Consider the following 26758-nt stretch of genomic DNA (forward strand, 5'->3'; position numbering starts at 1 on the left):
TTTGATTTATTCTACTAATGTGTTTGTTCAATGTTGAGTATAAATGTTATAAGTCATAAGGATTGGAAGGCCCAAGCCCAATACGGAAGCCAAGGCCCAAGTCAAATAAATGTTATGAATTCGCTTCTGCTCTATCTTCATAAGCTTGACCGGGAAGAAAAGTAGAAAGTGGCGAAGAGCCGACATCGAGGCCAAACAAGACAACAAAGAAAGAGAAGTAGTTTGGGTATAGTGAAACTCAAATGCATGCGGCGGGACAGCTGCGGTACGGGCCTGCGATTGGAAAGCTAGCTAGTTCCGGCTTGCTGCGCATAGGCTACACTGTATAGGTTAGGGGGAGGAGTGGCTCCTTACGCTGGGACCCCTTTTCTCTGGTTATTGGGCGGAATAGAGTGCTTGGGATGACGGGGATTACTTTGTCTTTTGAAGGAGATTGCCGCTAGCCTAACTGAAGTAAGTAGACTGCCGAGAAAGAGGTCCTTCCCGCTCACTAAGCCTTGATGGTGATCTTCCTTCTGGAAAAAGAACTACCAGCGGATCGTATATAGCCTGCCCCTAACTCTGCTCTGCTACGCCAACTCAATGATGTATGATGGAATCATCAAAGATTTGACCTTTTCGAACTCTGTCTGTAACTCACTATAGGCTCGGGAAACAAAAAGAAGATGTGTACGAACGAGATATCCAGCAACAAGAAGAAGGAAAAGGATTGAATAGAGGAACTCCCGAACATTTGGCGATCTCAGATGTGTCGATATCAATGGTGGCTCATTATTTCGATGAATCATTTCTTCGGACAGAAGAAGATTATGTAAACACTTACTCGAAATCTCACTTATCAGATTCCATTGTGGAAGACACAATTTTTTCTGAAGAATTCGCCATGATATATCTGATCCATGCATAATATCATGAACAAGAAATAGAAAAAAAAGCCTGCCTAGCGTTGAGGCCATCTGGCTTCCTTTTAAATAAGTTAGAATTATAAGAAAGTCACGTTTCGGGCTAGCCTATGCTTACGCCTTTTCGTCTTCGTTCGTCTTAGTACCCTTTAATGAATGGGAAGAGGAAGTGGGAAGACCCCCCTACCCAACCTTACCTAAGGTCAAGCTGTTTGCAACTCCGATCCCTAAAGGAAAGTTTGAAACTCCCGGTCTAACAGCGTATTGTTCCATCTCCTAGCTCAAACTAAGAGCAGTTTGGAATGAAACTTCCTCCCGGGTCGAGTGAGCTCTTGTTTCTCCGCTTCGAGTAGCCGACTCGCCCTTTCTTACCAGATATTTTTTTACCTTTCAAATCAAAAGATGCCGAGCCAAGATCAGGTGATTTAGTCACCTGAAAGAGGAGTGAGCCATCCGCGGATACGATAACGGCAAAGGCAATGGTTTTTGTATTCTAGCTCCTACGTTCTTAGCCGCATTGATTCTTTATCCCCGGATGGAATGGATATTGATAGATTCCTAGTACCGACCTTACTTCAGGATCGGGGTCAGGAAGAGACCTTTGGAATAAGCTTTTGGTCTAATCGCAGGGTAAAAATTTATCCCGCAATCTCGATCGCATCTTGTCCCATAGAAAGCCTTGCCATCTCCACCACCAAGCAAGCAACCTTTCTAGGTTGTGTTATCAGCTGGAAGTATAGGCGGCGTCACTTAACTGCTCATGATCAAGTGGAGGAAAGCAACATTTAGGCAAACTAGAAGGACAAAGATTGGACTTCAAAGCATAAGCAAGTGTGTAGGCAGAACTAGTAGTTCTCTTACCGGACCGGCTAAGATTCCAGATGAAAGAGTCCTCAGGATCTACTGTTGCAAGCAGGGTGGCTTTGTGGGAAAAAAGGCTTAAAAAGCTAAATCAATGGAAAGGAGGGTGAGAAAAAAGGGGTTAGTGGATGAGGTGTGCGATCAGAGGAGGTTCCTAAGGAGTAGTAGGTTAACTCCCCGCACCTTTCACGAGTAGGAGAACATCGGATAATAGGACCTCTAGTTTGAAAAGATCTTTAAATAAGAATCATACAATTATATGAAGAATATCGCTCATTTCGAATGCTAGAAAAGCCTACATCGAGCAAGTTGACTCACATGTCGAGTAAAGGGCTCTTGCTGATACTACATCAGTAAAAATAGGATGCAGCCCACAGACAATTAATAGCGGTAAAAGTTTAAAGTGACATGGCGGGTTTTGAATGGCCATGAGAATGATAGGATCGAGCTAAGATTGTTACTTTCTTGAATTGGGAAAAAGCAAAGTTACGCAGTCATTAGTATCGTTTTGTAATTTAATGGACCAATGAGTCTAACATCACACAATTGATGGCTTTTATACTTCTAAATTTGGTTATTGGAAGCTAATCACACTACAACGTCTATTGCTACGGGTTGGAAGAAATTGTGGACTCTTAATCTGCCTCCAGAAATTAAAACATTTTTGTTAAAGCTGTGCTCAAATTGTATCTCCATTCGTACCGTTTGACTATACGACGTATGAACATAATCATCTCCTGCCCTTTTTGCCCAACTGAGATTGAGCATGATTATCCTTTGTTTGTTGGGTGTACTTATGCTTCTGTATGTTGGGCTCAATGCGGGGTAAACATTGATGTTTTTCACCATGAATATCTTAGTAACATGTCGTTCCTTTGTGTTATTGTTTACCTAATGCTTTGGTTTGTAAGATTGCTAGTATGTTATGGTTAATCTAGAAGTACATGAATGAGCTGATATATGGAGTAACAAACTGGTCCTGCCTGAGGTTGTTGTCCAGTCCTCACTTCGGTTTGCAGCAGACTAAAAATCGTATCAGCAGACCAAGGCTATCGCGATCTGTCCTCCATCCAATCAAGTGTTGGTATGGGAGAAGCCAGGGAGAGGCTTCATTAAATGCAAGAGTGACGCGGGTATCTTTGCCAGTGAGAATAAAGTCGACATAGAGGCTGTTCTTCGCAGCTTCGAAGGGAGTTTCATGGCTTGCTACAACTCTTGGAACAGTGGAGTTACCCACGTAGGAATTGCGAAGGCTTTAGCATTGCCGCAATCTATTCTTTGGGTGCTTTCCCTTTACTGCCATATTTCATGATTTTAATGAAATTTAGGAATAAAATGCCACCAAATATTTTCTCCCAAATAAAAAAGAATTAAAATCTTTATCTACTGTTAAAAAAAACACCAATACAGATAGGAATGTATAAACAAGGTGGGGGATACATTTCTCTTCTTGGTTTCCCGGCTAGTTGAGGATTCTCCGTCTCTGTCCCCATTCCTGCAAGTTAGACAGGGACAGATTTGTCCCCATCCACACGAGAATCTCTATTCCCCGTTTACCGATGTTCTAAAAACTTTTTTCCTATTCCCCATTTTCTACAGGAAATCATTATTTAAAAAAATTAGTAAAACCTGAAACTTTTAAAAATCAGTAGTTAATAATAACAAGTATCAACAATCATTTTCAAATTTTCCAAATCACAAAAAACTAAAAATTGAAAACAATCAGTTACTTAATTAAAATGTACTTAAATCATCCAAAAAAATCAATTATCACGGGAAATAGCAGGAGATCCCCCATCGGGAATTAACGGGGGGCGAGGATACATTTCCTCATCCCTGTCTCATGGGGATTCTCCATCCCCGTCGGGGCAGGTCACCAACAGGGACGGAGAATCCTTGCCCCATTTACATCCTTACATACAAACCCATATATCATGCTTACATAAAAATATACATATATTTCAACTCATCCTTGTATTTTTTGTCTTTTTTTTACTATATTAGTAAAACATTAAATATCTTAGACAATATTGATATTGGAAGGTCCGATGTGACAATTAATAACAGTCAAAACCAACATTTTCAAATTTCAACTGCGTAGGACTAAGAGTCTGTTTGGTTAAGTTGTTAGCTGTTTGGTCTTTCTGTCAGCTATTTGCAGTTGCTTTTAACTGTTTATTATTACCTGATTGATTAGTAGTGTTTGGTAAAATTATAATTAAATATTGTTGTTAGTATGTAAAATGTCTATAGTATATAATTAGTATTGCCTATATTTTTACCTAACACACTGCTTAGTCATCGTATATTAATATTACACTGTTTAGTCCTTAACTTTTGTTCCATTCAATAGTTTAGTTAAAGTACTAAACTGTTTAATAATTCAAATATGTGTTAGGTACAAATGTTGGGACTAATAAAATTATTTATCTAAATATTAAATATGGACATATTTTAAATTAATCAACAAATAAAGTATAAAAATAAAAATGATCTAAATAACTATATAACGAATTAGAAAGAACTAGTTATTGAACGAATAAACCCTTATTGTTTTGACAATGATATTATAGAAATAGAAATAAACATTAAAAGAGAAAGGGATAAGATGCAAAAATACGCCAATAGCAATTTTACCCCTAACGTCTAAATTGATTCAATTTTACTCCTAACGATGGCAGCCAAGAGCAATTTTACCCATAATGTTGTCAAGTTGGGTTAATTTAAAAAATAATTCATCAAACTGTCTTCTCGGTGATGAATCTTATTATCTGCACTCACATATGCAAGTCATTTTACCAGTCGTTAGAAACAGATCATAAACATATGATTAGATGTGGAAAAAAAAATATACTATGTATTATACGAGTTAGACAGAAAAAAATTTAAAATATTTCACCGAATTTATAAATATTAATCTTCAATTATATTATTAATCACATAAAAGAATTTTTTTAAACGAACTGATATGCAATTGGTGCAAACTATAAAGAACAAAATATTTATATTTTATAATAATGTCTGAAATTGACCCAATTTGTCAATATTAGGAGTAAAATTGCTCTAAGCTGCCAACGTTAGAGTAAAATTGCTCCTGACAAACGTTAAGAGTATTTTTGTAAATTATCCCAAAGAGAAATGTATTTTGTGAAAATAAAAAATACATTTGACAATATCAAATAAATACAAACAGCTACGAAGCTTTTCGTGAAAAACTCCAAAAAGCTATTGTTTGCGTAAAAAATTCTAAAGGATGTTGTTGTATAACAAATACGAAAAGGTAAAACAAATACCCTTAAAATTGATCTTGCTTGAAAACATTAGAATTAAATTTTCACCGTTTTATATGTCAGACCAAATCTACATTTTAGAAAAAATGTTAATGTCAAATTTGTCTCTTATTTTTTTTTTCTTTATACTGCTATATAATATATATTCATTCCCAAAATTTAAAATAAAAATTCATTCTTAGTTTTTGGATTTTAATCTACCTATTTTTTTTATTCAATTTGAGTTTCGAAAAACAAATATTTAATTAGTTTAGTGTATTTCATGTTTGGATAATTAATTTATTAGTCCATGTATTTTGACAAAACACACTGTTTAGTCCCTATATTTTTAAAAACACACGGTAAGGTCCCTAACCTTTTTCTCAGTGAACTGTTTAGTCATTCTGTCTGTTTGTTAGAATTTTTATCGTTTATAAATTCAGAAATGACTAAATTACCCTTTACTATTTATCAGTAAAAAGCAATTCACACCTCTACGTCTTTCTCTCACAACTTGCGCTCACGGATTGAATCTCTAACCAATAATCGAATCACTCATGCTCACTCTTCCTGTTTGAATTGAAGGTAGAAATCGACTCAAATCTCTCTCGCTTACTCTTCCTGTTAGAATTGAAGGTGAAAATCCTCTTACTCTCAATAGTGAGTTTAATTTGACTCAAATCCAAATTGACTAACAGAATCTTCATGAGAATATAACGGCAGGGACTAAACAGTTTACCGAGAAAAACGTTAAGGACTAAACAGTTCATTAAGTAAAAGGTTAGGGACCTTACCGTGTTTTTTTAAAATACAATGACTAAACAGTGTATTTTGTCAAAATATAGAGACTAATAAATTAATTACCCTTCATGTTTTTATTGAAAGAGGAATGCATTAATAAGCTTCAACTGGACAGATAGTTAAAAGTGGTCAGTATATTAGAAGCAAAATTCGGAATACTATTATAAACTTGTGGACAAGTCCCAACACGGAGAGAGAGAGAGAGAGAGAGAGAGAGAGAGAGAGAGAGAGAGAGAGAGAGAGAGAGAGAGAGAGAGAGAGAGAGAGAGAGAGAGAGAGAGAGAGAGAGAGAGAGAGAGAGAGGTCATAAATTATAGTCAAAGGTTATAAATGACGGTCAACAGTCACAATAGCTACCGGTGTAACAAAATGTAAAGTTCAGTGGCCACAATGTGAAAATGAGCATAGTTCAGTGGCCATGGTTGTAATTAACCCTTTAGTTAAAGTATTAAACTGTTTAATAATTCAAATGTGTGTTAGGTACAAATGTAGGGGCTAATAAAATTATTTATCTTTTTTTTTTTTTTGGTAGAAAAGGAAAAGAAAAATGAATAACAACAAACTACCCAGGAATTAGCCTAGGGAAGCTAACCCCAATCCTATCTTCTAAGAGAAGATGAGAGATGAAACTAGGGGAAACAGGAAGGGTAGTAACGCCTAACGTCCCTTCATGGCCTATCTAAATATTAAATATGGATATATTTTAAATTAATCAACAAACGAAGTATAAAAATAAAAATTATAATATAAAAATTAATAAAAATGATTTAAATAACTATATAAAAATGAAAAATAACTCTTTATTGAACGAACTAAACCCTTATTGTTTTGGTAATAATATTGTAGAAATAGAAATAAAATTAAAAGAGAAAGGGATAAATGCAAAAATACGCCAATGACAATTTTACCCCTAACGTCTAAAATGATTCAATTTTACCCATAACGTTGGTAAAAAAGAGCAATTTTTACCTTAACGTTGTTAAGTTGGGTTAATTTAAGAAATAATTCATCAAACTGTCTTCTCGGTCATAAATCTTGTTATTTACATCTATGCAAGTCATTTTTATCAGTCATTAGTAACCGATCATAAACATATGATTAGATGTGGAAAAAAAATTCAAAAAAATATACTATGTATTATATGAGTTAGACAAAAAAAATTTTATGATATTTCACCGAATTTATAAATATTAATCTTCAATTATATTATTAATCATATAAAATAGGAATTTTTTTAAACGAACTGATATGCAATTGGTGCAAAATATAAAGAATAAAATATTTGTATTTTATAATAATGTCTGAAATTGACCCACTTTACCAACATTATGAGTAAAATTGCTCTAAGCTACCAACGTTAAGGTAAAATTGCATCGTTTTAAACGTTAGGAGTAAAATTGCTCCTGGCAGATGTTAAAGGTATTTTTGCACCTTATCCCAATGAGAAATATATTTTGTGAAAATAAAAAAAATACTTTTGTCAATATCAAATAAGTACAAATAGCTATGAAGCTTTTCATGGAAAACTCTAAAAAGCTATTGTTTGCATAAAAAATGCTAAATGTTGTTGTTGTATAAACATAACCAAACGTTATATTTTTTGCGGTTTGAAATGAAATGCTAAATCTTAATCCGAAAAGCTAAAACAAATACCCTTAAAATTCATCTTGCTTGAAAACACACCATTTTATAGGTTAGACCAAACCTACATTTTATTAAGGTCAAATTTGTCTTTTTTTTTTCTTTTTTACTACTATATATATTCATTCCCAAAATTTAAAATAAAAATTTATTCTTAGTTTCTCGATTTTAATCTATCTACTTTTTTATTCAATTTTAGTTTTAAAAAACAAATATTTAATAAGCCTCAACCTGGACAGATAGTTAAAGATCTTTTTAAATATTAGGCCTAACATTCTTTATTTGTTTATTGAAAAAAAAACATAATTAAGGTCCTAAACTTTACCTGTTTTGAGGATCAAGTCAATCAATTATTTTCCTACATTGGGCATTTGTTCATTGATTCTGTTATGGATAAAACTTTTATTTAACTTTTCAGTCGAGTTTGGACTGCATATATCGTTAGGACAATTTGGCATGTTGACCCGAACAAATAAAAATAAGAGTTTATTGACTAGTAGGTTCTTCGAAACTCATCTTTTCCACTCCAATTTCGTGATTTCCAGTATCATAATCACCAAATCGATCTTCTCCACTAACACCAAAATCTATTTCCAACTGATTCTTCTAAGCTCGATTGTCAGCCTAAAAAAACCTACTTGGAAATCGTTTTCCGTAATTTTTTTTTACTTTTTACCCTCTCCCCTATTCAAGAAACTTATTTTTATATTTGCCCACATGGAAGTAAAAATGTCCACACCATCAGACCGATTCCTTTAACACGCTTGTTATCCAAACTCGATGGAAAAGTTAAATAAGAATTGAATCTATAACAAAATCAATGATCTATGCGTTAATTCTTAAAACAGTAAAAAAATTCAGGGTTTAATTATATTTTTGACTTGTTTATTTGAATATCTTTCTATATAACCTTCTCAATATAACTTTTTTTAATTTATAACCCTAAAAATATTCAGTCTTTCTTCCTGTTCAAATGGATAGGAATACGGTTTGTTAAGTCTCAGCAAACTGATTTTATAAAATATCTCTACTTTGAATTAGTCTATTGCTCCTCTTTTGAATTTCAAATTAAATCCTATATTTAAACATACTTTATCATTAATTCAGATTCAAGTCTTTCACAAATCACCCGACAATGGCAAAAATCCCCCAAGAGTTAATTGTTGAAATGTTGCTACGGCTGCCTGTGAAGTCTATTTTACGTTTCAAATGTCTTTCTAAATCTGTATGTGCAGTTATCAACACCTCTTATTTTATCAATTCACATCTCTCCACATCTTCTCAAAATTTCAATATGAGCAAGCTAATTTTCACTGATATGTGGAATTTTTATGTTTGTGATGTGAATGTTGATTTCCAAAAAGAGATTCTACTCCTCGAAAAAGGAGTATCATCCTTGTGGGGGCGTGTATATGGTTACCGCAACGGTTTGTTCCTTCTCTCAATTCGAAAGGGTGACTTTGTGGAATCCATCCATCCGCCAATATAAGGAGGTCCTTGATTGTCCTTTAAAAGTAATAGTTGATCTTAAATTTAGAACAGTACTTGGATTGAGTTTGGGTTATGATGACTCTATTGATGACTACAAAGCTTTTTTTATTATTATTATTGAATGAAAACTTCAACCGGAGGAAGAAGTTCAAGTTTGGAGTTACAGTTTGAAATCAAATATTTGGAGAAAAGGTCCTGATTTCCCTTATCTCAATTACAAAATGCATATAGGTTATTTCGGTGGTTGTCCCACTTACAATATGGGTTACTTTGCAAATGGTAGTTTGCACTGGTTATCTTTTGAAAAATTGAATGAGATTGTAGCATTTGATATGAGAAAAGAGAGGTTCTACTTAGTGCCTGGACCTGTTTGCCCAATCAGTTCAATGAGGGGAGTTGTAACGGAATTGCATGTTTTAGAAGGCTCTCTTTGCATTAGCTTCTTCATCCAACATCAGCCACTTCATGCTTATTTTTACATGAGGAAGAAGGCTGGAGTTGATGAATTTACTTGGACAAAGTTATTTTTTGTCAGAGAACCCTTGCATTTGTTTGCGAGTGCAGAGCTTTTGAGATATTCAAAGGAAGAAGATAAGATTTTGCTTCATCTTTCAGAATATGAACATAAAGGACATGTGTTTTGGTATGATATTAAAAATAAAAAATTTGAAAAGCATAAAATAGACATTGATCCTGTTTGGGAAAGTCCAATTCATTGTCTTGAAAGTCTGGTGACAGTGGATCAGAAGCTGATATGATCCAAATAGTTGCTATTTTGGAAGAATCATTTATCAAATTTATATATTAGGAATTAGTCTATGTTACATGTTTCTTCATTAGCGTTTTTACCTTTCGTATCCATTTTCTATTGAAGAATGCATTAAATAAATGTTTGGCCTTGTTTATATGGTGGATGATGTAAACAAATTATTGTAATTCGAGTTTCAGAGCATCAACTATCTTTTTTAACGGGTATGTCTACTGGTCAGTTTTAAGGACCATTTTATATTTATTTTTTTTCCATTAAAAAAACATCGTTTAACCATTAGAGAGGTTGATTTTGGTATTGTGTAAATTTGAAAACTCTTTATTTCTTATATTTTGCACTCAAAATTAGCAATTAAACACGGTAAGCATTGGAACACTTTTATAGGTGAATCTTGGATCCGTTACTAGGCAGACTAGAAGTACCAATAAAATCAAGCTCACAAGTCACACTATGTATTGTTGGTACAGTTTTGTGTTACTGTTGAATTTCTGTAGTTTCGTGCTGTTAAATTTGCCAAACGATATAGTTGCTCTAGTTCTTTAAGACAAACATCAAGAATTCTTCAAACATTTTGTATTATTTCAGTTCTTTTTCTAAGGAGTCTGTTTCGACATGAATCGATAAGAAATCAAAAAATCAGTCTAAACTCTAGAACAAACTACGACATGACAGTTGAGATTTCAAGCAGTCATTAGTAGCTCCAGAGAGCTTCAACAGAACATGTGAATGTTGGGAATAGAACAGTGAAAGATAGGACTGGACTGCACGTGGTTGATTAAGCAGTTCATTAATAAAAACCATTAATCAGTTCATTTAATTCGGTTAACCATATTTCGGTTGATCTTTGCACAGGAGAATTTGGCTGCAGATAGCGTTGATCTTTGCATAGGAGAATTTGGGGCCGCTTTGCAATCAATTTGGCCACCTGAGAAGCGCTGAAATGATGAGATTTGAAGAGTCCGACTACAGATTTAACAGTCTCTTGATTCTTTTCGTCTATGTGAATCTTCTGTGAGACTGAAACAGAAGATTCTAAAGGAAAACCACATGAATCGACGAGGAATTGAACTGTAAGCGATGATGAAGAAGCTCCGTTGGTGCGCAATGCAGAGGGGGAAGAAAGTGCTGCAGATGATTGCAGAAAACGTTTATGCATATGAGAAAAGAGGTGTTTTACTAAATTATTGGCCATTTCGGAAACTGACGAAACACGAATATGAATCTCAGAATTTGATCGGAAAATGGTGAAAATTTAGGAAGGTAGAGAAGAGAGGGAGTGCTGTTCTAAGTTGTAAGGGTTTGAGATTTTCAAAATTTTAGGAACTAAACATAAATGCCTAACAATGAATGAATTTATTTTTTTGAAAACTATTTTCTAAAAAAAATATATAATTTTTATCTATATAAAAATACTTACATCATTTCTTACCAAAAAAAAATAAAAATAAAATACGGATTATGTCTAAAAATGCTAGTCCAATCCCAGTCTAACCCACTTTTAATTTAGACGGATTCAGATCGGACTGGGTCTGGGCTTAAAAATCAAATCTCAAGCCCAGCTCGTGTAAGTCCACATAAATATATATGTATAATTTTTAATAATAAAAAATTAAATTTATACTTAAAAATAAATATAAATTTATTAATTAATATTAATAGGCGGGCCGGGCTAGACTGGTCCGTGCTATTTTTATAAATCCCAAACCCGTCCAAAAGAGAGGCAGGATTTAGCGGGCCTGACCGGGCTGGGTGTAGAGACAAATTTTCATATCCAAGCCCAGTCCAAAGGACATAGGTCAGGGCGGGTATCCAGACCCGTGAACATGTCTAGTTATACCCACCTAGATAAGAAAAGAACTACAAAGACCAAAATAAATCACTAAAAGTACAAGTAACACAAGTAGATGAAACATATACTTCTTGAAACTCCAAATTCGATGAAAAACATCTGTAATTCAACCTTCATCATTTAAACTATTTCGAATTTTCGGATCTGAGTCATGTCTTTTGCAACCACATAGATAATGATCTACGTATAAGATCTACCATTTATACTCTTGTTAAATCATAAAATATTACAAATGAAAAAAATAAAAAACAACAGATGCAATTCAAGCGGATTAAAAGATCTAGTAAAATATAAAAAATCCAATTAAAATAAATTTATTGAACAAAGAAAAGAAAAGAAGAAAAATTAAAATATCGGAATGGTGCAAGGAGAAAAAAGAAGACATTCTTCATTTTTCCTTTTCAAATACAAAACCGTAACTCAAAAAAGGAGAAAACTCAAATAAGAAGATCGATGGATGAATTTGGTGAAAAAATGAGGCGGCACTAGAAAATTCTTAGAATATTCTGAGAGAAGAAGAAAGGTTTCATCCAGAGAAAAGAGATTTTCTAAAATATTTATGGTAATACTAAATTCTATAAAAATATAGTTTGGTGTTTTAAATAAAAAAGTAAATCTACCAGAAAAATTAAAAATAAAATAATAATTTTCAAAAATATTAATATACTCTTACTTTATTTTACAACTAATGATAACTTGAGTATTCTGTTAAAAAAAGAAAGCTAAGGTATTCATACCTACTAATAGGTAAATTACATTAATAGTTATTGAAGTTTGTAGTCTTAAAAATGGGGTTAAATGCATCATTGATCACTGAACTTATATAGTTGTCTCAAAATGGTCACTCAACTTCAATTTGTCTCAATAAAATAATTTAACTTTGAGTTTTGTCTCAATTATGTCACTCCGGTGATTTCAATTATTGAAAGGGATCAGAATGATGATATGAGTGATACATCAGTATAAGTCAACTTAGATCTCTCGCTGAAAATGACATATAGGATCCATACATGTGCCACATGGCAACCACATGTCGGTTAATTTTATGAAAAACAAAATAAAACTTAACTTTTTTTCATAAAAATAACCAACATGTGACTGTCTCGTATCGTTTCGGTCAAAAATATGAGTTGATTCATGTTGTCGTGTTAGCCATAACATCATTCTAATGTCTTTTAACTACTGAAATTATCGAAGTGACCTAATTGAGACAAAACTCAAAGTTGAGTGATTTTATTGAGACAAATTGAAGTTGAGTGATTATTTTGAGATAACCATATAAATTCAGTGACCAACGATGTATTTAACCCTTTAAAAATGTTATTTAGTTTCATTTTTTTAAATAAATTTTTACTTCAACAAAATTATTATGGTTCATTCGATAGACATATCCAGAACCAACACGGTTTGAAATTTTTGTTGATGGAGGGTTTGTTGGAAACAAAAAGTGGAAGATTGGTGGGAAGTATATAAATCTACAAAGAGTCATCATTACCCCTAACGGTAGGAGTCCACAGGTGCCAAAACAAAAGGCAAGTCAGTATGATATCCAAATCTTCGTATATTTTGACTAAACCTAAAAGATCTAGCTAGCCATTGGGTGATAATTGCGTAGCGCATATCTCAAGTTCCTTTAGAACATTCAATATGCTATCAGGGAAGGGGAGATGAACCTGATAACAACCCAAATTATTTTTGAATAAGGAATAAGGGAAAATTAATAGAAATAATGGCAAACCATTATTCATTCTAAAAGAGATATTTATGCATGATTAATGTGGAATTAATGATAATTAATGCAGGGGTGAATATGCAAATAATGAGGAAAAGGAAGGAGTCTCTAGCATTATGCCACGCCACGTGGACCATGGCGAGATACGCCCGATGAGAGCGAGTAGTGGAGACCCTCCATAGCTCTCAAGGAGAGGGTACATACGCCTTGACGGATCAAAGAATACGAAAAGACGCCTTTATTACCATCCATGAATGGGAATAAATACAATTAAATGGCAATTAATAGCCATTAAATGGGAATAAAGACTTGACTGTTCGAATACCTCAACTCTAAGGGTTTCGATGCTAAATGCTGGGATTAATGGAGAATTGATAGCAATTAAAGATGAGTAATGACATGACTCTTCATCTGCTTCCCCATTAATGCTGAAGGTTACCGAAACCTATATAAATACCCCAGCTTCCTAGGATCAAAGGTACACTTACTGATTCTCTACTTTTATGCTTACAGTTTATTCTCAGAAATATTACTGACTTTGGCATCGGAGTGTCCCCGGCCGATCCCAACGGCGCCTCACAGGGAAGTGCTCCGATCAAGGATTTTTTCACAAGTTATCAATTGGTGCGGTGATCGTGGATCTCTAACAAACAGAAGATCACAAAATCTTGATTGTATAGAGTTTCACAAAGAACAAAATAATGGAGTCAACGGAACAGAAATCTCAATCTCAATCTCAAACCTTAGTTCACTCAGTACAAACAAATCTATCCAAAGATAGGGTTCTCTACAGATTGGTGGGAAGAGTTTTCTACATGAAATCTGGAATTTTATGATAAAAAAGATAAGTTTCCTCCCCTTTCTTATTCCATTTTTAATTAAAGAAATTTGAGATTTCTCACCCTTATAAAGTGCTATGAATATCGATACATGTTATTATGATAAATCTAATAAATTGTGAAAGATAAAGTCATAAAGATAGATCTTTCATTAAATCTTGCATGCTTAATATGCCTTATATTTTTATGCATGACAAGTGTAATAGGCTATTATCATTGAATTAGTACAAAATGCATGTATAAAATCCATAATCTTGGAATTTTATAGAAAAAAATCCATCCATTCAATGTGATTTTGTCATTTGATATTAAAATGTCATAAAAAGGCTCGTGTAATTACAGATCACTTAGGTCTGATCAGTCTTTTGGATGAACATGCATATAATTATTAGAAGAAATTACAAAGAAAATCATATTTGGTTTTTTAGGGTACAATTCACCATCATCTATTCACCACCATCTATGTATGTCTTTTCTCATATATAGTACTTTTAATATCAGAAATTCATATTTTTTAATATTGTTTTGTCAAACAGTTATTTCATCCCTTTTTTTACAAGGATGTGTTTATTCATCTAAAAACTGTTTATTTGACATTGTTAGAATTTCTTTTACCAACGTAAGAGACTTGAACATATTGAATCTATTTGTGATTATCATGTAATTGTCCCTAACTATTAAGGCTATTCTGGGATGATGAATTACCAAATTGGATAAACAAAATTTTCATGTCCTAAGCTAACTACAAAAGAGTGTAAGTGTCAGTTTTAAATAAGAACATTAATTTATGCAAAGTTCTTAGGATATAAATGAGAATTCCTTAAAGATTGTTTGGATGATTGTATATGAAGGTAGGTGATGGTGAATTTTGAGTAATTTTTCTTACACCCCAAATTGGAGGAGAATCATGGTACATGTATTTTTCTTCCAAAATTACCCTTTGTATTTTATTTTATTTATACAAATGAAATGATATAAGAGTAATTTTATATATAACTACATTATTAAATCATCACTTACCTTACTTTAATTACACCTCATTCAAATGAGGCCTTAATGATCTCTAAATGTCATTAATGCATGGATGCACAATATTAATTGCAAGTAAATAGCAACTATGTAAGATATCTTACCCAATATAGAATGTCATAACTTTTATTATGTTTAAAATAAATATGTTATCTTGGATATTAATGCGCATTGAAATACAAAAGGACATTGTTCTTAAACCATTCTCATTATGGTTATTTATTAAGAATTCATTATGATATTTATGTGCCATAGTAATCTTTATGGTTATGACCGTTATATGTGGTATTATTAACACAAGCATGAATAAAATTCTATTATGAATTTGTTTGACATATAATATTTACTCGGTTTTATCCTTTGACTAAGTTCATTCTAGAGTCAGGGACCAACGTGAAGGAATTATTAAGTTGATTCCGAGATGAACTAAAAATTCCATAAAGAGACATTGCATCGTACATGATATTTGCCAACAAAGGCCAATGCAAACAGTCTTTCGCTATGAAGTATGTTCCTTGGATCAAGCCATTGATCCCCAAGGTAAGTGAATATAATGGACAGGGTATGCCCCACTTCTGGAGTTCTTTCAGTACTAACCCACAAGTACAAGGGAATCGCTAATACTGCAACCAGCACCAAACACTAGCATGAAAAGTAAAGCTCAACCCAGAGAGGTGTAAATTCGAAGTCACTTCAGAAAAATTCCTTGACTACGTCATTAGCCAAAAAGGAGTTAGAGAAAATCCAGATAAATAAAAACCCTACGAGGCAAATGGCAAAAAGAGCGCCTAAATAAAAGCCCTACGAGGAGAAAGGTGAAAAGAGCGCCTAAATGAAAGCCCCACAAAGGGTGAGAAAGATCCAGAGGTTGAACGGGCGGATCATCATACTAGGCAGATTGTCAACATTCATTTCAAGGTACAAAACAATTCCTAGCAGAACCACCCTTGATGAGCAGACCAATTTGAAGGGGAGACCTGCATTTGTATCTATATGTCATGGATAAAGCTATGTGCAACGTGCACATTCAAGAAGAAGAAGGTCAACAGTTCCCCATCTGTTATGTTAGCAAAATGTTGAACGATGCGGAGACAAGATATTCGAAGCTAGATAAAATGGCTTTGGCGGTTGTGACAACTGTTGAAACACCTTTCCACATAATTTTGATTTGACAAAATTGTTTAAGTATAAATTAAAATACATATTCTAAACACACTAAGTTTAAATGCTTTGATTTATTCTACTAATGTGTTTGTTCAATGTTGAGTATAAATGTTATAAGTCATAAGGATTGGAAGGCCCAAGCCCAATACGGAAGCCAAGGCCCAAGTCAAACAACTCAGTACACTCGGCCCGCGTATGTCAAGACGTTGCCGTTTTGAACAAAAACGCAACTCAGCAAACGGAAGGATCTAGAAGACCTTCAGGAACAACTTCACAATGAAGCTGCTGAGTAGTCTCGACAAAGCGTAGAAGATAGCAGCTGGCAAAGGAAAACTTCCAGACAAAGTGTTTCCTCTTTTGGCAAAGTTCAGACGACACAGTATGCTGTCCAGTTGACTTTACCATAAAAGGAGAGACCATCTGCTGAGCTGACCGAGGACAGAAGATACACGATTGTGATTGGTCGAGAGCTCTGTACAAGTCAGGATGACAACGACACATAGCCGTTTCCCTCCAACGGTTATTTCGAATTTCGAAATGACCGATGACCCAGACGTCTCTATAAATAGTGCCATCACAAGCTTCACAAGATACAGAACTTGATCAAGCCATTACGCTGACCAAATCTCTACAAGTTCTGCAAGCAAGAAGCAAAGCAAATTCTTACACTACATTTCTAATATCTGTGTAAAAGTCTAGAGTCATTGTAAATCGTCTAAAGTGTCTTAGCACATCTTTGTATTAGGACAAAACACTTATCATTTCTAGAGATAGAAAGGAGAGGCTGAGTACTCGGTTTTAAGTACTCAGCGGAGAGATTAGGATTGAGTAGAAGTATAGAGGAAGGTACTCTTGTCATACTCAATTGCTGATATTGTAAAGGGTTTGAGGCTCTACCTTTAAAGAGCTCAGTAGAGGATTTGAAATCTCGGAACGTGTTCCGGGGACAGGATGTAGGCTTAGAAGAAGCCGAACCTGGATAAATCTGCTGAGTGAAGTATTTCTTACCTTAATTCCTTATTTATATTGCTTGCTTTAAATAATCAAAACTGACCAACTAAAGAGGTTAAATTGAGTTGTGCGCGTTAAACGTCTGAGCTTAGGAATAGACTCCAAGTGCTATCTCCTGACTCAAGCTAAGAAACTGACCTAGTCACCTATTGACTAAGCCAGTATCTTGCTGTTTACTCAGCGCCACTATTAAAACCTTTTTCCTTAGAAAAAGAAGTTTGCCCTAATTGCGAAAAAAGTTTAAATAGTTCCTAACCCCCCCTTGGAACTATACTTGCAACCTTACAAGGGACCAACAAGTGGTATCAGAGCTTAAAAGCTCACTTTAAAAGGTCTAACAACCTTGAGCTGATCCCTACCATGGGCGAAAACAGCACTCGGTTTCTCCCTGGAAACCAAACAACTCAAATACTGCCTGAGGGGCTGTCCATTACTAGGCCTCCCCTATTCTTCGGGTCAAACTATACCTTCAGGCTACAAACATGAGTGCCTGGCTATCTATAGTCCAAGGCCCGTTTGTACTTGTCGAGGTTGCGGCTGGCCAAACAGTTGTAAAAGCTGAGGCCAAATGGACAGAGGATGATCTTAAGAAGCTCCAAAACCATGCTTCGGCTATCAATATGCTTCATTATGCGCTCGATGCTGCAGAATATAATAAAATCTCAGGTTGTGAGTCGGCACAAGAGATCTGGAGAAAGCTGGAAGTCACCTACGAGGGAACAAATAAAGTGAAAGAATCCAAGGTGAATCAGCAAATGAGACTGTACGAGCTGTTCGAGATGAACAATGATGAGGGCATTTCAGACATGAACGCAAGGTTCACCAACATCATAAATGAGCTCAAGAGACTTGGGAAAATCTTCACTGAGGAAGAACAAGTCAAAAAGATACTCAGGAGTCTTCCGAAGGACTGGCAAGCAAAGAAGACAGCAGTTGAGGAAGCTCAGGATTTAACCACCTACAAATATGACGAACTCATCGGTTCATTGCTGACCCATGAGATATCCATGAAAAACTTTGAGGTGAAGGAAAAATCTGAAGACAAGAAGCAGAAGTCACTTGTCATGAAAGCTGACTCCACTGACGGGAGTTCAACTGATGATGAGGAGATGGCTATGTTCACAAGGAAGATGAAAAGGCTATTCAAGAAGAGTGACAAATACTCTAAAAAGCCTTACAGAAAGTTTGATAAGTATAAGGCTGACTCAAGTGACAGCAAATACAGAAAGGACAGCTCAAAGCCCATTACATGCTTTGAGTGCCATCAAACTGGCCATATTAAGTCAAACTGCCCCACGCCGAGGAAAGATAAGAAAAGTGGGAAGAAAGCAATGGTGGCTACTTGGAGCGACAGCGATGAGTCTTCATCCACAGAAACTAAGGCCACCGAGTCAGCGAAGATATGCTTCATGGCTGACGAATTTGCTGAGCCATGCGTCTCTGAGCATGCTGACCCATCCATCGCATCAGATGATGAGGAACAATCAAATGAGGTAATTTCTCTTCCCCAGCTCAGAAACGGTATGTTTAATGCCCTGAGTGATCTCTATACACTTGTCAAGAAGTGTAATAAGAAAGTTAGAGCACTCAGCAGGCGCTGTGACGAAGTGGAAGAGGTCAAACTGAGTGACCTCAGATACCTTCTTCAGGACAATTCAACTCTGCATGATAACATGAAGATCATGCATGAGTATGTCTGTGAAGTCCAGACAATTTCAAAAAAACTGAGGAAGGACGTCACAACCATCCAGAACCAACTAAAGGTTCCAAATAAAAATAACATTCCTCTGAGAACTCAGTACCAAGGTACTCGGCAGAGATGGAATCCCCAGCGAAAAGTCCAGTGTGACTTTTGTGGGAAGTTAGGACACACCACTAAGGTGTGCTGGCACGTTCAGCACTAGGGTGCTGACAAGTCAGTAAAAAATCCTAAACAGAAGGTCAGTTGTGACTTCTGTGGAAAGAATGGCCATACTATCCATGTATGCCGCCATAAAATAAAATATGATGCTATACCTGTTGCACCTAACAAGTCAGGACCCAAAAAGAATTGGGTACCTAAAAGTAACTAGTTACAATGCAGGTAAGCCTGAGATGTGCCGAGAAGTCAAAGATGTGGTATATTGACAGCGCATGCTCAAGGCATATGATGGGTGATGAAACTCAGTTCATCACGTTTGAGCGTAAACGAGGAGGGAGCGTAAGTTTTGGAGACAACAAGAAGGGTAAAATAGTAGGGTCAGGAACCATCGGAGGTAATCCTACTATTGAATCTGTCTCCCTAGTCAGCGGACTCAAATATAACTTACTCAGTGTAGCTCAGCTATGTGACAATGGGAGAAAAGTTATATTTGATGCTACTGGATGTAAAATATACGAGGGTAAAACAAATGAGTTAATTTTAACTGCCCCTCGGATAGATAATGTCTTTATGCTAGACTTAGAGAAAAAGTTTTCAAAAACTGTGTGCTTAGTAACAAAGGAAGAAAATTCCTGGCTATGGCACAGGAGACTTGGTCATGTAAGCATGGACCTTCTGGCCAAACTAGCAAGAAAGCAATTGGTTGAGGGACTACCCGAACTTAAATTTCTAAAAGATCAATTATGCCACGCTTGACAAGCTGGAAAACAAACCAAGCAATCTTTTCATAGCAAAAATATTGTCTCAACTAAACGTCCGTTAGAGTTGCTACACTTGGATCTCTTTGGTCCAGTCCAGCCGCTGAGTCTGGGTGGAAGAAGATTTTCCTTGGTCATTGTAGATGACTTCTCTCGGTATACGTGGATTATCTTGCTGACCAGCAAGGATGAGACTTTTGAGACCTTTTCAAATTTGGTTAGAAAAATTGAAAATGAAAAAGACCTAAAATTAGCTCATATCCGTAGTGATAACGGTGGAGAGTTCAAAAACCAAAAGTTTGTTGAATTCTGTGAAGCCAGCGGCATTGACCACAATTTTTCTGCTCCTAGAACACCTCAGCAAAATGGGGTTGTAGAAAGGAAGAACAGAACTCTGGTTGAAATAGCCAGGACAATGCTGGATGAGCATAGGCTTCCAAAGTATTTTTGGGGAGAGGCTGTTAACACAGCATGCTACATTCTTAATAGGGCTCTAGTTAGACCTATACTCAAGAAAACCCCCTATGAACTTTGGAAAGGACGAAAGCCCAATATTGGATACTTTCGTGCCTTTGGCTGTAGATGTTTTATTTTAAATACCAAAGATAGCTTAGCAAAGTTTGATTCAAAAGCTGATGAGCGGCTATCTTTTTGGGCTACTCAACAAACAGCAAAGCATACAGAGTTTTTAATAAGCGAACTCAAGTTTTAGAAGAGTCAATACATGTAGAGTTCGATGAAACTGACCTTGCAGGTAGATACCAGCTGCTGACCGAAGATGATCCAAACTCAGTAACCATCGCTGACTCAGAACCAGCTACTGAGTCATTCACGAAAAGGCTGACCAAGAGTAAGAGTGAACCTAAGATTACTTTTACTGACCCATCTACTTCTGCAGAGATTGTTGAAACAGGAACATCACAAGACATAAATCTACCCAAAGAAATAAGGATTCCAAGAGGGCACTCCGAAAGTGCAATCCTTGATTCTGCTGGGAATACCCTGATGACGAGGAATCAACTCAGGAAGTACCTCAGCAATGTTGCTTTCATCTCAGTACAAGAACCGAAGAATTTCGCTGAAGCTGAGTACGATGAATTCTGGATGAACGCAATGCAAGAGGAGCTCGATCAATTTCGAAGAAATGATGTATGGGAGTTAGTGCCTCATCCAAAGAGTCAAAAGACCATTGGAACAAGATGGGTCTTCAGGAACAAGATGAACGAACAAGGAAACGTAGTCAGGAACAAAGCAAGGCTTGTAGCTCAAAGCTACAGTCAGCAAAAAGGTATTGACTACGGTGAGACTTTTGCCCCAGTGGCAAGGCTAGAGGCAATTAGAATATTATGTGCATATGCATCTTACATGAATTTTAAATTATTCCAAATGGATGTCAAAAGTGCATTTCTTAATGGAGTTATAAACGAGGAGGTTTATGTAAATCAACCTCCAGGTTTTGAGGACCCTAAGTTCCCAAACCATGTTTACAAACTCAAAAAAGGCTCTGTACGGCCTCAAACAAGCACCATGTGCTTGGTATGAGAGGCTGACCAGTTTCCTGCTGACTAGAAATTACGTCAGGGGCAAAGCTGATACAACCTTATTCATTAAGAAAAAGGGTAAAGATACCCTGCTGGCCCAAATTTATGTTGATGATATAATATTTGGTGCAACTAACGAATCAATGTGCAAGGAGTTTAGCAAACAAATGCAGACTGAGTTTGAAATGTCCATGATGGGAGAACTCAACTTCTTCCTCGGTCTTCAAATTAAACAAGGAAAGAATGGCATCTTCATCAGTCAAGCCAAATATGCCAAGGAGATCTTAAAGAAATATGACTTGGAAAATTGCAAGCCAATATCCACTCCTATGGGCACTGACACTATCCTCTGCGCTGATGAGAATGGTAAGTCAGTAGACAACAAGTTATATCGAGGTATGATAGGCTCTCTACTTTACTTAACAGCCAGTAGACCGGACATTCAGTTTTCAGTATGCTATTGTGCTAGATATCAATATAACCCTAAGGAATCTCATTACATTGCTGTAAAAAGAACCCTTAGATATTTGCAAAGCTCAGTGAACGCAGGTTTGTGGTATCCAAATACTCATGATTTTACACTTATCGGATACACTGACGCTGACTATGGACGAGATAAGCTGGAACGAAAAAGCACCTCTAGAGGATGCCACTTCTTAGGAAGCTGTCTTGTATCCTGGTTCAGCAAAAAGTAGGCGTCAGTAGCCCTGTCCACCACTGAAGCTGAGTACATTGCTACTGGTCATTGTGTTGCTCAAGTCCTATGGATCAAGCAACAGCTTGAAGACTATGGTGTTCAAACGAAAACAATTGAAGTCAAATGTGACAACAAAAGCGCAATTGATCTTTCCAAGAACCCAATTCAACACAGCAGAATGAAGCATGTCAGCATCAGACATCACTTCATTAGAGACCATGTACTGAAGGGTGAGATCAAGCTGACCTTTATCCCAACGGACGAACAACTTGCTGATATCTTCACGAAGCCACTGGCCCGTGAGCAGTTCAGCATACTGAGAGAAGCAATTGGTATGTTTAATCCTCTTCAGTAAATTCCTGTGCTAAATGAATATGAATGCTGAGTGAATTACATGCTGAATGATTTTTTGTTTGCTGAGTATCTCATTGAAACTGACTGAATATACAATACTGAGTAAACTTGCACACTGAGTAAATTAGTTTAGAACTTAAACTTAAAATCATCCTTAAATAATGCACTGACCACTCAGAATATCAAACGCTTGACATTCTAAATACTGAGTGATTAATCCGTTAGCATAAATGCAAAGCACGCGTATAGCCTAGGATGACGTATTCGCCGTAATGTGTCATCAATGCCAGGATCATTGTCGGTACATGATCCCAAGGCAAAACTGACACATGGATTCGATTAAGATCCACACCGTTCATTTCGTCTATAAATTATGGGTATTTCCCCATCTTTTACTCTTTACGCTTAATCAATTCTTAAGGCAAAGAAATCACTTAGTACTTCTTTTCTTTCAAATTCCTCTAATTTCTCCATCTCCAAAGAATGACTAAGTTATCTTTTAAAGTCTCCGGTGCTGGCCACCAAAAGTCCAGCTCCGATGAACCTTCACAAAACCCTTCTACACCGAGCAAGGGTAAAACTGGCCAAACTTCTGGCAAAGAGAAAGCTGTTAAGATCAGGACCTACTCCAAGGTCTTCGACAATATATCTGAATGGAAGGTAGAACCCTCCAGATGGGTTTCGGAGCACTTTGTACACAACGAACAACCATTTGCCGAATGGATTTCTAAAAACGAATGGACTGGGCTGTTCTCGGTCAGGGATGAGACATATCTTGACCTAGTGAGGGAGTTTTACCACAACCTCAAGGTTGCCAGTGACTCCGCCGACTACCTAAGCACTGAACTAAAGGGAAAACCATCTTCATCAACCCTCTGTACATAGGAAATCTCCTCCAGCTCAAAACTGAGGGAGTAAGGCTGAGGAAGTCAGGAGATCAGGACAAAACCAACTACGTCCATACCTTCTGCAAACCTGAGGGTCACTCAGGAGAGATCTCAGCATCTTCAATGGGACAGCACCAGAAGATGGCTCACTACCTGCTGAGCTATTTCATTTACCCAAAGATCAACTGCACTACATCAGCAACCAACTTTGAACAGTGCTTCATATGGCACATGCTGACGTACACCCCCATCAACATGCCGGTCTTTTTAGTTGTTGGGTTCCTACGTAGCACGGGTACGATGAGACTTGGGTCACTCATAACTCGAATTCTTCTTGACCACAAGATTGATCTCAAAGGCGAGGAATCCTTCAGAGGAACTGAGATCACAGCTGCCTCGCTGAGGGCACTTAAATTTGGACAACCCTTGAAGAAGGGAAAAGTTGCTGCTGCTGGTCAAACTGACCAAGCTGAGGAATCCACTGCTGTGCCTCAGAAAGGGCGACGATCTAAGGCCCCAGCTTCTCGCAAGAGAAAGTCTGCTGAGACTCCTTCATCGAATGTTGAGTCTCCTGCAAAGAGGCAGAGGTCAGCTGGAAAGTCAGCTGAAAAGAGAACCAGGCAAGATGAGCCTGGAACTGAGGAAGCTGCTGAGCTCTCTCAAAAGAAGCAAAAGACTTCATATATGACTCCTCTACAGGCCATACCAACTGATTTCATCGTACCGAGTGATTCTCATTTCACTCAATGCCAGGGTACTGATGCTGAGGAAACTGAGGTCCAGTTAGATGACCACTTCATCTCCCAAGTTGAGGAAGAACTTGATCGAGACAGCACTTCTGAAGAAGAAGCTGAAGCCAGCGGTCAGGATGACGCTGAGGAGTCTGAAGAGTATGACAGCGAAATCGAGGTTGAAAATGCTAACACTGGGTTAGAGTGTGGAGTTGTGAAAACTGACACCGAGTTAGCTGCTGGAGTTGAGCAAGTTGAGCAAGCTGACCAGACCCATACTGAGCACAAGGAAACTTCTCCTGCTCACTCAGAAGAACCTGCTTATCATACCACTCCACCGCGTAGAAGGCGAAAGCTGGTTAAGGCCAGTGAGAAAATGGTCAGTGAACCTCTTGTGCAATCACCATCTATTCCTGAACTTGTCCTCTCCAAGACAACAAAGGATCATTCTACTGTCAAACTGACATTCTTCAAGCGGCAATCCACTTCAACTTCCTCCGCGCCGTTGGAAAAACAAGCCTCTGTTTCTTCTCAACAGGAACATACCGACCATAACACTTCAACCACATCAACTAGTCAGGTTGAACCGACCACTACTCATGCTGTCTCCTCAAGCATGGTGCTGACTCCCCATCTTTCTGCTGTCAGCACAGACAGTGTTCGGGTTATGTCTTCCATCAACAACCTCTCTGCTGATCAATCAATAATTCCTCCAACTCAAGTGCAGATTGAGCCAACTCATCAAGTCACTGACCAGGGTACTCCCTTCACTCCACCTTCTTCTGGTCATACTGATGTACATTGGGATGCCACTGAGTCCGGCAAAAAGCTCATTGACTCAGTGCAAGCACTCATCCACGATCTTCAACACTCCGCTTCGCCTGCTGCTGGATCTTCAATTCCTGAGACAACTCAGCTCTCCCAGGTCACTCTACTTCTCAACGAAGTCAAGGGACTCAAGGATCTGTTGAATGTAGTCTTGTCACTCCAAGCCCAGCAAGCTAAGCAGGATTCACTTGCCAAGTTGGCAGAGATACAACTGTCAACAATTCAACACCTGAACTCACTCCATCAACAAGTTCAGAAGTTGTCTGCTGTGAACACTGACTACGCCACTTCCTCAGAACTCAAGATGATTTTTGCTCAGCTTCATACTGAGCAACTTAAGACAAATGAGCAAATGGTGTCCTATAGTCAGTGCTCAGTCGAGCAAATCGGTGAGGCCATCAGGCTACTTAACCTCAATAAGCAAGAGATGGATACTGACGCTTTGAAGCAGAATGAGTTGCTGTCTCTCGCACAGCAATCTTTCAACCACATCCATCATAATAATATCCAGCGTCATCATTATGACTCAGCTCTCTTGAAAACTTTCCACCAAGTCTTTGCTGGCCTCTCTGAAGCCCTCATCTGGCAAGCCAAAGCTCAAGCTTTCAGTGTAAATATGCTCAGTGCTGCTGATCTTCATATACCAGTCGAAGTATCAGCTGATGGAGTTGCCATTTTTGATGGCGTCAATGAAAGTGCTGACAAACTAAAAGAGCTTTCACAAGAACTGACTCGCGCTGTCTTAACCGATGCGTTTAAGCTCCCTGAAGTTGACAAAATGGAGGAGAAAGCGCAAGCTGCTAGAGCTCAGCATGAGCAACGTCAGTACGAGCGAAGTCAGTCACAGGGCAAGAAAAAGAAATAGATAGGCTAGGTCTTAACATTTGTAATCTATGTGCTATGTTTATTTCTTTTGCTGTGTAACTGCTGACTTCTTTCAACTTATATATCATACTTACTTTTCTTATTCAAATACTGAGTTATGATATATGCTAATAAGTACTGAGTTATTATGTATCTTCATTTATATCAGCTTTGTTTAACACTTATAATATTTATTGACTAAATGATATGCTGATAACATGTTTGACATGAACGTATACACTTATGAAATATTCTAATAAGAACTCATTGAACAACAAATTACTCAGCGCGCTCTATATGTCTAAAACTTCCGCCTAACACTGAGTAAATAGAATATGTGATATAGCTGACCTATATCTGAAAACTGACCTTAGACTTACTCATTTAAATCCTTAAATGTCTTAAGTAAAACTAAGTCAGTAGCTCAACCCTTACGGGGGAGTTTGCTAAATTATACTAGGTCAACTATCATGGGGGAGCTCATACTGAGTTCCTTGCTAAATAGTTTTGCCAACATCAAAATGAGGGAGTTTTTTGAAACACCTTTCCACATAATTTTGATTTGACAAAATTGTTTAAGTATAAATTAAAATACATATTCTAAACACACTAAGTTTAAATGCTTTGATTTATTCTACTAATGTGTTTGTTCAATGTTGAGTATAAATGTTATAAGTCATAAGGATTGGAAGGCCCAAGCCCAATACGGAAGCCAAGGCCCAAGTCAAACAACTCAGTACACTCGGCCCGCGTATGTCAAGACGTTGCCGTTTTGAACAAAAACGCAACTCAGCAAACGGAAGGATCTAGAAGACCTTCAGGAACAACTTCACAATGAAGCTGCTGAGTAGTCTCGACAAAGCGTACAAGATAGCAGCT

Source organism: Euphorbia lathyris, chromosome 6, assembly GCF_963576675.1.
Source record: "Euphorbia lathyris chromosome 6, ddEupLath1.1, whole genome shotgun sequence".
NCBI lineage: Eukaryota > Viridiplantae > Streptophyta > Magnoliopsida > Malpighiales > Euphorbiaceae > Euphorbia > Euphorbia lathyris.